Source organism: Protomyctophum parallelum (assembly GCF_964188405.1).
Source record: "Protomyctophum parallelum genome assembly, chromosome: 7".
In the NCBI taxonomy this organism is placed as follows: domain Eukaryota; kingdom Metazoa; phylum Chordata; class Actinopteri; order Myctophiformes; family Myctophidae; genus Protomyctophum; species Protomyctophum parallelum.
This window is the reverse complement of record NC_139705.1, coordinates 13,083,900-13,096,496: the sequence shown is the minus strand read 5'-3', so window position 1 is coordinate 13,096,496 and position 12,597 is coordinate 13,083,900. Positions and strand designations below refer to the sequence as shown.

The 12,597-nt window shown below is 42.4% G+C and overlaps 1 protein-coding gene across 4 annotated transcripts in view; it reads right to left on the bottom strand.

Annotated features, from left to right (window-relative positions):
- LOC310861069 (neural cell adhesion molecule L1-like protein) overlaps positions 1 to 12,164 on the bottom strand; it is a 93,180-nt gene extending 81,016 nt beyond the window's left edge. For 2 of the 4 annotated variants that reach the window (XM_083768359.1, XM_083768362.1), the window contains exon 1: positions 926 to 1,068. The gene's annotated coding sequence lies outside the window, so the exon portion shown is untranslated. Of the gene's footprint in view, positions 1 to 925; positions 1,069 to 7,914; positions 8,011 to 12,064 lie in introns of those variants that run through there. The other 2 variants (XM_083768361.1, XM_083768360.1) reach the window with 2 other exon arrangements.
- Positions 12,165 to 12,597: the final 433 nt, after the last annotated feature.

The following is a 12,597-nucleotide window of genomic DNA, read 5'->3' as shown; positions in this document are numbered from 1 at the left end:
ACTGTGTAATCAACTGCTTGAAACTCAAAATATGTTACACACACACTGCACACACACACACACACACACACACACACACACACACACACAGAAGGAGACACTAGAGAGCACTTTGGACAATCATTCTACCATTGTAACAAAAGAGGGCTGATGATAGAAAAGTGCTGTGATTTAAATCAACATTCTCTGAATGCAGAAAGCCACTTAACCCAGATAGGCCAACAGAGTCAAGCAGGAGGGAGTGTACTCTACACTGCTGTCAGTATCCAGATCAGAGTTGATCCTGACAATTGGGAGACAACATATGGCTGGATTGAACCCTAGAAAAGTCGTATCGGTGCACGCCCCCAAAGAACCTTGTGGATTAGGCCATGTATTGCCTTACACACGTGTGTTAACATGCAACCTGTGGCTTTTATGTTACTTCAAACAATCACAGTTGACACATCATAAATCATTCAGATTATACCTGGAAAGTGAAATCCTTTGAGTGTAAAACTGGGTGTATTGCCAGTGTAAACAGAAAACAATTGTTTGGGGAAACCAAAAGGATGTATTACCTGAACACATGGTATGGCATACCCATAAATCCCAAGGGATTGTGTCTGCTAAGCCGATCGTTGGCCAGGACACGCACTGTCTGTCTACTAACTACACCACTAATCCTTGCCAGGATGCACTGTATACATTACAGCTTGACTCCCACAGACTGTGTGCATGTGTGACTGCACGATTGCAGATGAATGCACTGAATTATACCCAAATGTCCCACACACGTGCGACATCTCCAGTACGTGTGTTTGGCACGCAATCCATGCTGACACAGTCACCCGTACACACGTGCACAGACACACAGCCCCCCCCCCCCCCCCCCCCGGGGCTAACAAGAACACTTATTATTTATTAAATAATATACAATACTTACTGGCATCTGAATCATTCTAAATCTTTAGTCCATCTCTAGCACAAGCAAGCAGCCACACTGCAAATCCATGAAAATAAAATAAAAACATTCAGGACAGAAGTGGCTGGGCAACATTCCAACAAACTCTGTCTGACCGACATCCCTGACTTCTTGGGACTGTCTTTCAACCCCCAGAGAGCTCACATTGCGCCTCTCCTCTGGTACGGGGAAACGCCTCTCCGACCGCCCCTCCACTCAAGTGGCTAACGGAGCGATGGGAGATTCACTGAAGTGACATATGTCGCCATAGATTCTCCCGTGGAAGAGGAGGGTCCTCTAAGCTTGTGACAATGTCTAGAGACAAAGCCTCCACCACGCCGTGGGGCTATTCAGGGAACATTAGAGGAAGGGAGGAAGTACAGGCCTGCCTTTCTCCCCCTTACTCTTTTTCTCTCTCTCTATCTCCCACTTTTTCCACTATCCCTCCATCCTTCCCCTCCTCCACTAAACATGCACACCCATTCAGGCCCCGTTCCATCTGAATGACTTCAATGCGCCCCATTGAAAATGGAAGGGAGTCATCATTCTTTCACACAAGACCATGGTGGTACAATGTCATCGCCCACCCTCACCCCCACCATAATGTATACAGTACGGGGCTTGAGGGTACTGATACATGTCAAGAGTTAAATTAACACCCTGGATTTCACTATCTGCACTTTGTGCAGTGTAAGACTGGAGAAGCAGATGCCTGAAATAGACATGATCTTTGTAGGTGAATAATACTTAGGCCACATATCATTTATTTTCACTGAGATGTGTTTGTTAACATTTCAGTGCTTGCCTTTAAGACTAAACGGCACTGTCAACCTAGAAGACTAAACTTAATTAGGGCGTCTATTTAAGAGAGGGCATCTGTCATCACTCCAAATGGATCGTGTCCATGGCTAAGGAAGAGTCACATTTAAAAACCCACAGAAAGAGGCTCAAAGGTGAAGTCTAGACACACACACACACACACAGACACACCTAAGCAAATGAGCACTTATATATTCACACAAAGGTTGACAGGCGGTGTGTAGACCATATGTACACAAAACTAAAACTAAACACAAAAGGATGACAGCTGTATAATTTCAACAACAAGATCAATCATAGTGCCTTACACAAAATAATTAGAAGCATTAAGACAAAGTGCAATAGAAGTATGAATATGAGAATATAAATATGATTTCATAAAAATGGACAGAAAACATAAAAAATATCCGTCAGTCTTGGATTTTAAAGGGTTGTAGCAGACCTGCAATTTGATGGGATTTTGACTCAGATATGCGGTGCATAAAAACTGAAGGCTGCTTCTCCATGTTTAGTTTTGAGGCTGAGGACAGAAAGCAGACCTGCTTACAAATTAGTTAAATGAGATGCATGTGATTGTCTTTTTACTAGACAATCACAATGCAGTGTAGTATATTAAAATACCATACAGGAGAGAAAATATTGCACGGCAGACAGACGAGATGAAGTTCCACGATGTTGTTTATTCAAAGTATACACAGCACAGCAGAGCATACAGCATATAGGCTCACACAGGAACGAGCTGGCCACAGGTCGTGACCAGCCAAACTGACCAGGTTTACATTGAAATCGAACTGCTTTAAACAGAGTCACGATACACATTGAGCCAGACTGGCATTTGGCCACTCCCTGGAAGGTAAATCACTGTAGCTTTGATCCATTGTTCATCTTCTAGCATGTAAAATCCTTAGGTGTGACCCAGGATCTGAACTAAAACAACGACACCCTGACTTTGAATAACAAAGGCAGGCCTTGGAAGCCAGACAGACCTACTGAATAGGCTACAACAGTTTACATTTGTTCAAACCTGAGATATTGTATAGAATTATTGATTCCCATATTCCACACAGCATATATAGACCCTCATATACTGTAGTAGACGTCAGACAATATGTTTGTTTGTTTGTTTGAACAGAATACATCCTAATCTTTAAGAAGCATGCTGACCTCCATACTGCGACACACCTAGGTCTTCTAGCTCCCAGAAACATTTCTCAGCTCTTTAGCATTCCCTTCACAAACCTCTGGTTACTGTCACACAGAGTACAAACCTCTGGTTACTGTCACACAGAGTACAAACCTCTGGTTACTGTCACACAGAGTACAAACCTGTGGTTACTGTCACACAGAGTATAAACCTCTGGTTACTGTCACACAGAGTACAAACCTGTGGTTACTGTCACACAGAGTACAAACCTCTGGTTACTGTCACACAGAGTACAAACCTGTGGTTACTGTCACACAGAGTATAAACCTCTGGTTACTGTCACACAGAGTACAAACCTGTGGTTACTGTCACACAGAGTACAAACCTCTGGTTACTGTCACACAGAGTACAAACCTGTGGTTACTGTCACACAGAGTACAAACCTCTGGTTACTGTCACACAGAGTACAAACCTCTGGTTACTGTCACACAGAGTACAAACCTCTGGTTACTGTCACACAGAGTATAAACCTCTGGTTACTGTCACACAGAGTACAAACCTCTGGTTACTGTCACACCGAGTACAAACCTCTGGTTACTGTCACACAGAGTACAAACCACTGGTGATGGCCTGCAAAGTAATTAAGGGCATGGCATCCCCTCACCTTCATTACCAATCCCACACACATTACCGCTCACTTAGCTAAACACATGGAAGTATGTTCATCCCTTCCATAAAACACCCTGGTCAACGCTATAGCATTCTAGAATCTTCACCCTCCTGGATTTCAAGTAAGCACTGCATAAAGTAGCCTAAAGTAGCCTTGAGAACCAACGATTTCCAAGGCCTTGAGGTCAATATTTCAGGAGCCTATCTCCTGTTTCCTTTAGGCAGCTTGATTTACAAGTACACCTGCTGGACATGACACCAGTGTGTTGCGGGTACTGTAACCCCCTATCCAACCCTTTATGGTGAGAGCCAAGCGGGGAGACATTGGTAAGCATCATTTATAGTCTTTGGTATTGACAAGGCCAGGGATCTGAACCTTGACCTCACATACTCAGGGCGGACACTCTAACCACAAGGCCACTGACCTGGTATCCCTGGCTTCCAAGCTATGGAATAACACCCGGCCCCCCCTACCCCCTCGACTCACTCCCCATTTTCTGTTACAGTCTGAAAACTCACCTCTTCAGCCTGTACCACAACCGTTAGTACTCTCATGTCCACTTTATTGTCTCCACCGGGCCGAGACAGACTGACTGTTTTCAACCGTGTCCGTCTGTCCGTGTGTGTGTGTGTGTGTGTGTGTGTGTGTGTGTGTGTGTGTGTGTGTGTCTGTGAGCAGCTAATCTTTAATACCTTTGGCCCGATCGCAGTGAAACTGTGCACACACAATCACAGTTTATTTATTTATTATTTTTCAGATCGGCCTATTATAGGCTGACTTTTGCAAAACACATTTTTGGATGTTACTCCTACAGATTTTGTGCAAACATCACCCACATCGCTACAAAGTCTCTCTATAGTCATGTGATCAAGACGGATCTGTCCGATCTTTCTGCGATTGCAGTGAAACTTTGCACGCACATTCCCACTAGGCCGAGGAAGAAATGCCACTCTTTACACATTGGCCTGTTATAGCGAAAATAACCTACCTGACCATGCAGGGACTGTGCTCAGAGGAGCACTTTGTCTAGTTTGTTCTGGTATGCTAGTTATACTATGCTTATGATTAAGTTACCTGTTCACATAATTACGTTTATCCCTGCCTGGAGGCCGGAACGGCCGAAGGCGAGGGATTATGTTTTAGCTCCTGTGAGTCTGTTTACTTATTTTCTTGCTTGACCACAAATGCTAAGGATCTTTTTTAAATATAATGTTCAGATGGATGTGATGTTTACCTGGTAGGCTAAATTGTTTTATTTATGTGACCCAGCCTTTTACCCTGTTTGTTGACTAGCGTTAATAACATTTACATGGATCTCACACTTGCAAGCCACTCTGGATAATGCCATGTAAATTGTAAATGCAATTCTATTCTATGCGTATGATAACTGTTTACCATCATTATGCCAGCAAGATACTCACAAAATGTATTCAGAAACGTTATGCTGGCTTGACTGTATTTTTTGTATAGTCAGAGCTTGTGACCCGGCCGCGACATTAGGTCCTTGTTAATTCCACTCTACTGCGGGAGCCAGTGCTGTTCATCAATGTGAATTCCTGTTTGATGCCTCATCAACATCTTGACATGCTGTAATAACTAAATAACAACCCTTGTCCCTTCCCTATGACTTTTGTTATGATGCATTTCCTCCATAACCACAGTTGTAGCCTTTGGCATTTTCTGGTAATTACTAGGCTGTTACCTTTGACTTTGAGCACAGGTCACGCACTACATAATTACAAAATGCATGCATGCATCAGATCAAACCTGTTAACAAACTTGATATACAGCAACGTATAGGATCAGATAGATTAAAAAGCACATACTTGTGGACAATAAATGTAATGAAAGAAAGGCGAGAGAGACAGCAAGGCAAGTTCTAGTGATGGCTATTGTCATCTATATCTACTGTATGTGTAGAGCTATGACAGGGATGATTTACTAAATGTTTTCAGAGGGCAAAAAAGTACATTGTGCACATAGTTAATGCAACAATGATAGGAGGAGGATGTTTCATAGTTCCTCAAACATGTCACTGCTGACAGATGAAGCCAACAAACACAATCCAATCTTGAACAAACATGACTGGATCTTCTCAAACACTTTCTCTTTCCTAGTTTACTTTATAAGACGTACACAAGCAATGTCGCTGTGTCACTGTCAAATACGTCCAACTACTTAATAGTTCTGAAAACTTAAAGGAAATTATGATGAGGAGCACATTTGTAATTAAGCCAATTCTTGGTGTGTTCAAGTAAAGCTCTTAAGCATTAGTTCCATCCTGCTGAGAGATGCTGGGCAGGTCTTTACAACTAGTTCCTAATCCAACCAAAGGGTTTTAGTTTGGTCGACTGAGTCAGGTGAAGAAATGCTCATCAAAACCAGTCGTGGATGAGTAGTGCTACAGTACCTCTATTGTATGTTTTGCTCTCTCGTGTGTGTGTGTGTGTGTGTGTGTGTGTGTGTGTGTGTGTGTGTGTGTGCATGCGTGTGTGTGTGTGTGTGTGTGGGGCATACTTGGAGGCAGTAGTATTGTAGTAGCCAAATGAATAGTTTGATTTCACAATGATATTCCTCTCATTCAAGAGGTTCTTTTTTTTTCTTTTTTTATCCCACGATTTTGTAACCCAGTTTTCTTTTCACCCAGTGCCAATTATCTAATGTAATCCTGGGCGCTACACTTCCTCTGCCAACCTGGGGGGGCAGCGGACTGACCTCATGCCTCCTTCTATGCATGAGGAGTCCAAGCTGCTTCTTTTCACCTGACAGAGGGGAATTTCCCCGGCCGGACGTAGCGCGTGGAAGGGACACGTTATTCTGACCAGTTCCTTTCCCCTCCATCAGGCGCCCCGGCTGGCCAGGGGGAGATAGTTTTAGAGACCAGGATTACTGCATGTTTTTGTGAGGGTATCTACCCTAGGGGACACAGGGAGAACATGCAAACTCCACACAGAAAGGCCCTATCGCCAACCCCCGCCTCGGGTATGGGCACTGATGACGCGGAGGAGGGAACACGCCGCCAGTGCCCACAGTGTCCCCAGCGGGAATCAAACCCAGGACCTTCTAGCTGTGAGGCGACAGCACTACCAACTGTGCCACCGTGCCCCAAGAGGTTCTTTTTTAATGACTTTATCAAACACCATAACTCACTAGGGCTGCAACTAGTGATAATTCTTTTGATTTATTTTTTGACTTTCAACTTATCAATAGGAAAGAAATGTGTATAAATTTTTTATAACAAACTAAATCGATTAGTCTCATGATCAACAAAGTCTTAGCCCTATTGTAGGGCTAAGACTTGGTTTAAAATGAAACTTCTACGGCCCTGGACCAGGGGATGAGCGAGTGACATCAGGACTTCGGTAGAGATTTCACCGTCTGTCCGCTCCGCTGTAGTGCTGACATAATGAAGTGACATTATTCCGGTAGAGTGTCTCAGCCCTGCGGCCGCTTCTCGCCTTGGCTTTAAGGCGTCTTACTGGTTTATAGTATATTAAATCGAGTAGTTCAATTAGTGTTTTGCATCCCTATAACTCACCTAATGGTTGAGAAACGGTTCTAGAGGAAACATTAGCGTATGGATGTTTCGCATGAATGTAGCCAGGTATGTGTTTGTGTGTGCATGACTGTCTGCCTGCATACTAGTTGTTGTGTGTAAATGTAGATGAATATCTCAAAGTAACTGTAGATGAGTATCTCAAAGTAAACACAATTCAATGTTTAAGGAAGAAAAAAACATAATCTGTGAATCAGCTGTGATCAGTATCATGACATCACTTCATGCAATGTAGATATGTTGTTAACGGATTGCCTTTTGAACTGCATATTCCACCCCTCTTTATTTTTAACTAGTTTTTAACTAGTAAAATCCTCAGTGAATCGTGATAATTTAACTCAGAGGGTGTACAAGTGTAACCAAATGGACAACACGTCTAACCACCCAAATGGACCAGTTAGAAATGGATAAATTAACACTGAGAATTGTGTAGCGAATGTGTGTCTACCTAGTCTACCTTCATATTAAAAGATTTCTGCCTGTAATGTAGCAAGTAGCATGCCAAATAAATGTGTGACTGCCTTTGATATTAAACAATCTCTGCCTGTAGTTTAGCATACAAATGTCTTTATTATACTACCAAATACCGGTTAAAATACAAAACAAAAAAAACAAGTAGCATGCCAAGTTGCATTACAATCCCTATATTTAATGTATCCGTTATGTGAAAGTGAGGAAATGGCAGAAGCCCAAACATCCTTAATGTCCAGCTGTTGTGCTGATTATCCCTTCAGTTTCAGAAGCAAGCCCAGGTAAGGTAGTAAAACAAGCCCTCTCCTTACCTTCAGGACAGTGTTTCATTGCTCGTCGTCAGTCACAGCTGTAACATGTCAACTTGTTGTTCTGTATGAGGCTGCCTAAGCACCCCTTCAGAACGTAGTAATCAACTGAGGCAGGAATTCACACAAACAGCCAACACACACGTCGAATGCATCACACTTCAAACCTGTACTTCCAGTATTATGTAAAAAGAAAAAAAAAAGACATAGGTGACTAACTTGGCTGCAAGTTCAGAGACGAAGCATTTTTCAAAGACCATTGAAGGGCTCCAGCAAAAGCATTGCAAAAAAGTAGGTGCAAGGAAGGAAAGTCATGGCTAAAGATATTCAAACTTTTCATTTCCCCATGCATTTGGCCAGGTTCCAGGGGTTGACATGACCTGCGGTTGATGAAAGTATTGATTTGCTTGAAGTTGGTGCATGTGGCCATTCTTCACAGCTGATTGGTTTTGGCAACTTGATCGGAATGCGCACCACAGCGTGAAAGATTCTGAGGTCATCAAAACCCAGTGACTGTTCACCAGAGGATTACCCTGGCCTATAATGCTGCTGACAATTATGCCATAGTGGGAATTGGCTGAATTTCACAGGCTTCCACTGCTTAAATCTGACCCGCGATATGAATGTTATTGTTGTCGACTGCACGTACGCAGACTCTATTTTAAAAAGGAGTGTCATTCATTAGAGTGCAGGCGAGCTTTCTCAGTCAAGGGTTAAGTGGTTAGACCGTTAGAGCACTGGCACGCACACTGTGTGAGGACCTGTGAAGAAGCAGGCCTCTAAATAAGAGTCTGGCGAGTTGGTGAGCCATTACATTTTACTACCCTACACTAAAACACAGTCCCTCCCTGAGGATTAGGTATTTCCTGGGGAAAGGGAAAATATCCATCACCAACCGCTCATTAACCTCTCAATATATATTTCCTGTCCACAGAATCATGGCACTAATTGCAGTATGCCCTACTGATCTGCAGCCACACCAAAGATTCTCATAATGTCAATACGTCAAAAACCAAACCCTGTGGCCTGCAACAACTTAACAGACTGGCACACACAACTACAGAAACAACATGCCTGCTCCTTGGTGGGCCTGTTTAAAAGCACATGCTTTGGCACAACTTAAGAGAGACAATGCGTGGCATTCAAGAGCTAAATCAGTGTGCCACCGCTTAGCAAAGGGGCATCATAGAGAGAGACAGACAACTCCCAGCTTCCTCTCTTCAAGTAGGGCTCCAGCTCTTCACGCCTTAGTTGACCCTGACACATACTTCATCGTTGGTGTTGCAGAGAGTGAGAGAGACAGATACGGTTGTCAAATTATATTATGGAAAGAGTTTGAAGATCTAAAGTGGCATTAGCTCAATAATAAAACGTTATAAAACATTACAACAAGATTATGTGATATATTATATTGTGATATATATTAATTTAGTTATTCATTAATGTTTTCATTGACTAAGTTAATTGGCATAAATGAGCTCTTATTTTGAGAGCATATACGGTGTTGGTTCCTTGTTCACATATGTTTGTTATTTAGATTTGGTTTGCTTTGAATATTTCCAGATAACATGTTTACATTGTTATTTTTTGCATGCGTAGCTATGTGTCGATTTGCCCTGTTTGTTGACTAGGGTACATGTCATTTATACCACGTTCACACTTCACACACTAGCTAGTCTACTTGCCAGCCCATAGAGCCCCATTGTGAACCCAGACATGTGCTGACATCATCACATTTGTGATGACGGCTTATTGTTTTTATCCCAAGGAGTGTTTTGTGCAAAACTAATGCTTGGAATGGATTCAGCATCATGAAAACCCCCTAGTTTGACACATCACATGATACTTAAAGCATGATGAAATTTAGATTCCACCCCCCCCCCCCCAGGACATGCTAGGGACAACATTTCTAACATAAAACTTTGTACTCAACATGCCTGGGTTCACATTCTGGCAAGTGGACTATAGTGACGACCAAATCTATAAAACAACCAAGCGTGGCCATTTACAGTACACTGCTGCTAAGTGGCCATTGAAGTCTTGCTTTAAGCCACACTAAATGAAATGGGTATTGGGTTACATAACACAGAATGAGTTTTTCTCATTCCTGCTCTAGAACGGAGCAGGAATTGTGGAAAAAGAGAAGGGAGTGGAAATGGTGAAACAAAAACATCTGATTGATTGATTGACGCTTCACTGCGTCATTGGAGCACTATGTATTTTTGTAGCACGTAACACACGTGACGCAGAAACAAGTGTCAGGCGTCATGCGGCATTCCCACTACCAAGTGTGACCATGGTGCCGAGTCGCTGTTGAGATGTTGCTCAAGCCACACTGCGTAATTGAAAAGGGTAGGGTTAAATAGCACAGAGAACGTTTTTCTTCCATTTACAGAATGGAGCATGAATTGTGGGGAGAGGCGAGTGGTGAATCAAAAGCCATGGCTCAACTCACACACAGTGACAAGTGACAGGCATCAGCTTTCCATTGAAAATTACTTGTTGCTTTGTCACCGCTTGTGTGACTGTGAACACAGCATTGGGCATGATCACACATACTCGTTTGAAACAGATGTGTCCCATCCACTTGACCAGGCAACAACCAATAGGAAAGAAGCACGTGGTTGACCCTATGTGTCAGGCTTTTTGCTTGTAATTTTCTTCTCCAATGTAAGTCAAAATTTGATTTCCATTGATCTTCATTTCCGGCACTGCAAAACAACATGGGTAATTGACATGTCCGATGCCTTGGCATGCGTTGGCCACTCCCATTGAGATGAATATGTGTGACCGCACCTTTACTCTGATTTAGCACTCGTAAAGTCGCTCTGTGTATAAGAGTATCTGGTAAATTACTAAACTGTAGGCTAAATATACATTGTACTGCTGGATAAACTATAAATATGAAGCATTACATGTGAATACAACAACAAAGAAAAGTATAGAGATATCTAAAATGTCAAATGTACAGTTGTTGTTTGTCTTCTCCAGCAGAGAAACATTGGGAGGGGGCGGGGGGTTGGGGGGTGAGTGACTGTTGCCTGGCATGAATACACCTGTTGACACACTGACAGCACCTGCTTTCATCTGCTCTTGTGGGTAGGAAGGAAAGAGATGATAGAGATATGCACTTCAATGTCCCAGAGAAATCCTGGCATATTTTGTGACAAGTTGTGGCAGACTGCACTTTATCAGGTATAGAATCAGCGTCTGCTCTACCTATACCCTTATCGTGTGGATTCAAATTCATCACTAAAGAGTGATGATGATATTTCACGTTAGCTTGTAGATCTGCTATTTTCGGTGCGTGACCACAGGCACAGAGCATAAATTAGCCATTTGAAAAGACAAGCATGTCTATGGAGTGAGACTTGTCCAGTCTTGTGGCATACACAAACACTGTGCTTTCACTCTAAACCCCTCCACGTGTTCGCTCCACCCCCGTGTTTACACGGCTGAGTCTTGCTCTGGAGTTGACATTCATCAAAGTTAAGGCGGACTAAAAGAAAAGAGGGAAAATAATGGAGTGATCTTCCTGTCATTCTGAAAAGACACGTTGGTTTCTTTCTTCAAAAGGGACACACCTGGAGTCTTGCTTTCTTCTCAAACATGGCGTAAAAATATACTTTGCAAAGACTATATTTTCGCAACTTTAACAATTGTTCACCTTGATGAAAATGGCCTAAGCCAATAAATCACAATCCTATAAATGTTTTTGACATAAAAGGCACTATCGTCATGCATAATCATGCAGATATAAAACACAGTGCAACATCTTCTAATCACAATATTCAATTCAATTCAAAGGAGCATTATTGGCATGAGAAAACATATGTTTACATTGCCAAAGCAAGTGTCACAATTACCACTTTCCTCTACAAGCCCACAACGCATCATACTACATGTGCTGTAGATGGTCTATTTTCACCATTTGTCATTCGACAAAGTATCTCTTAAATGGTTAAATGATTGACATATGGGACAGCAATGAAAGATCCTGAGCATTACATAATGCAATTCTTTATAACACTGTACTGTTTTATACGCAATAACACAGTATACATGGTGAATGTTAGGCTATATTTCTCCCAATGCTCCTCCAACATTAATAGAGAGATTTTAGGTGGAAAGAAAGTGAGGGAAAACTATTTACCTTGCAGCCATCGCCCTCCAGTAAAATTGTTACAAATTGCCCACCGGTCCTATATCATTTTGAATTCATCAGGTGGATGACACCTATACCTTCCCCTCCCATAAGCAGCTGAGAGAGGCACCGCTGAGTTCCAAACCACCTATACTCTAACAACCTGAGCTTATGAGTCATCCCCACTTTAAAGTGTACCTCACACACATTCCTCAAATATCATTAAATCTAATGCAAGCTGTGACAAGGGCTGCCCGAAAAACCAGCACTAAAACAAATAAGGTCTCCACTGGCTTTCGTGTCTGTGATATGCAACACAATCAAGCAACTATTGACACACAAGGCGTTGGAGGTAATAATGTAACTGCAATTTATCACGATAGCCTACCATAAAAAAGTCACCAATTGATACTCCTTCCAAAATGGCATCACCATCCTCCTGTAAGGTGACTAATGGTGGATAAAATATGATGTGGCATTGCTAAATGCAGCTTGGCACTTTTATCAGGTCAGTATTTTCCTGCAGCCTTATCAATTCACTA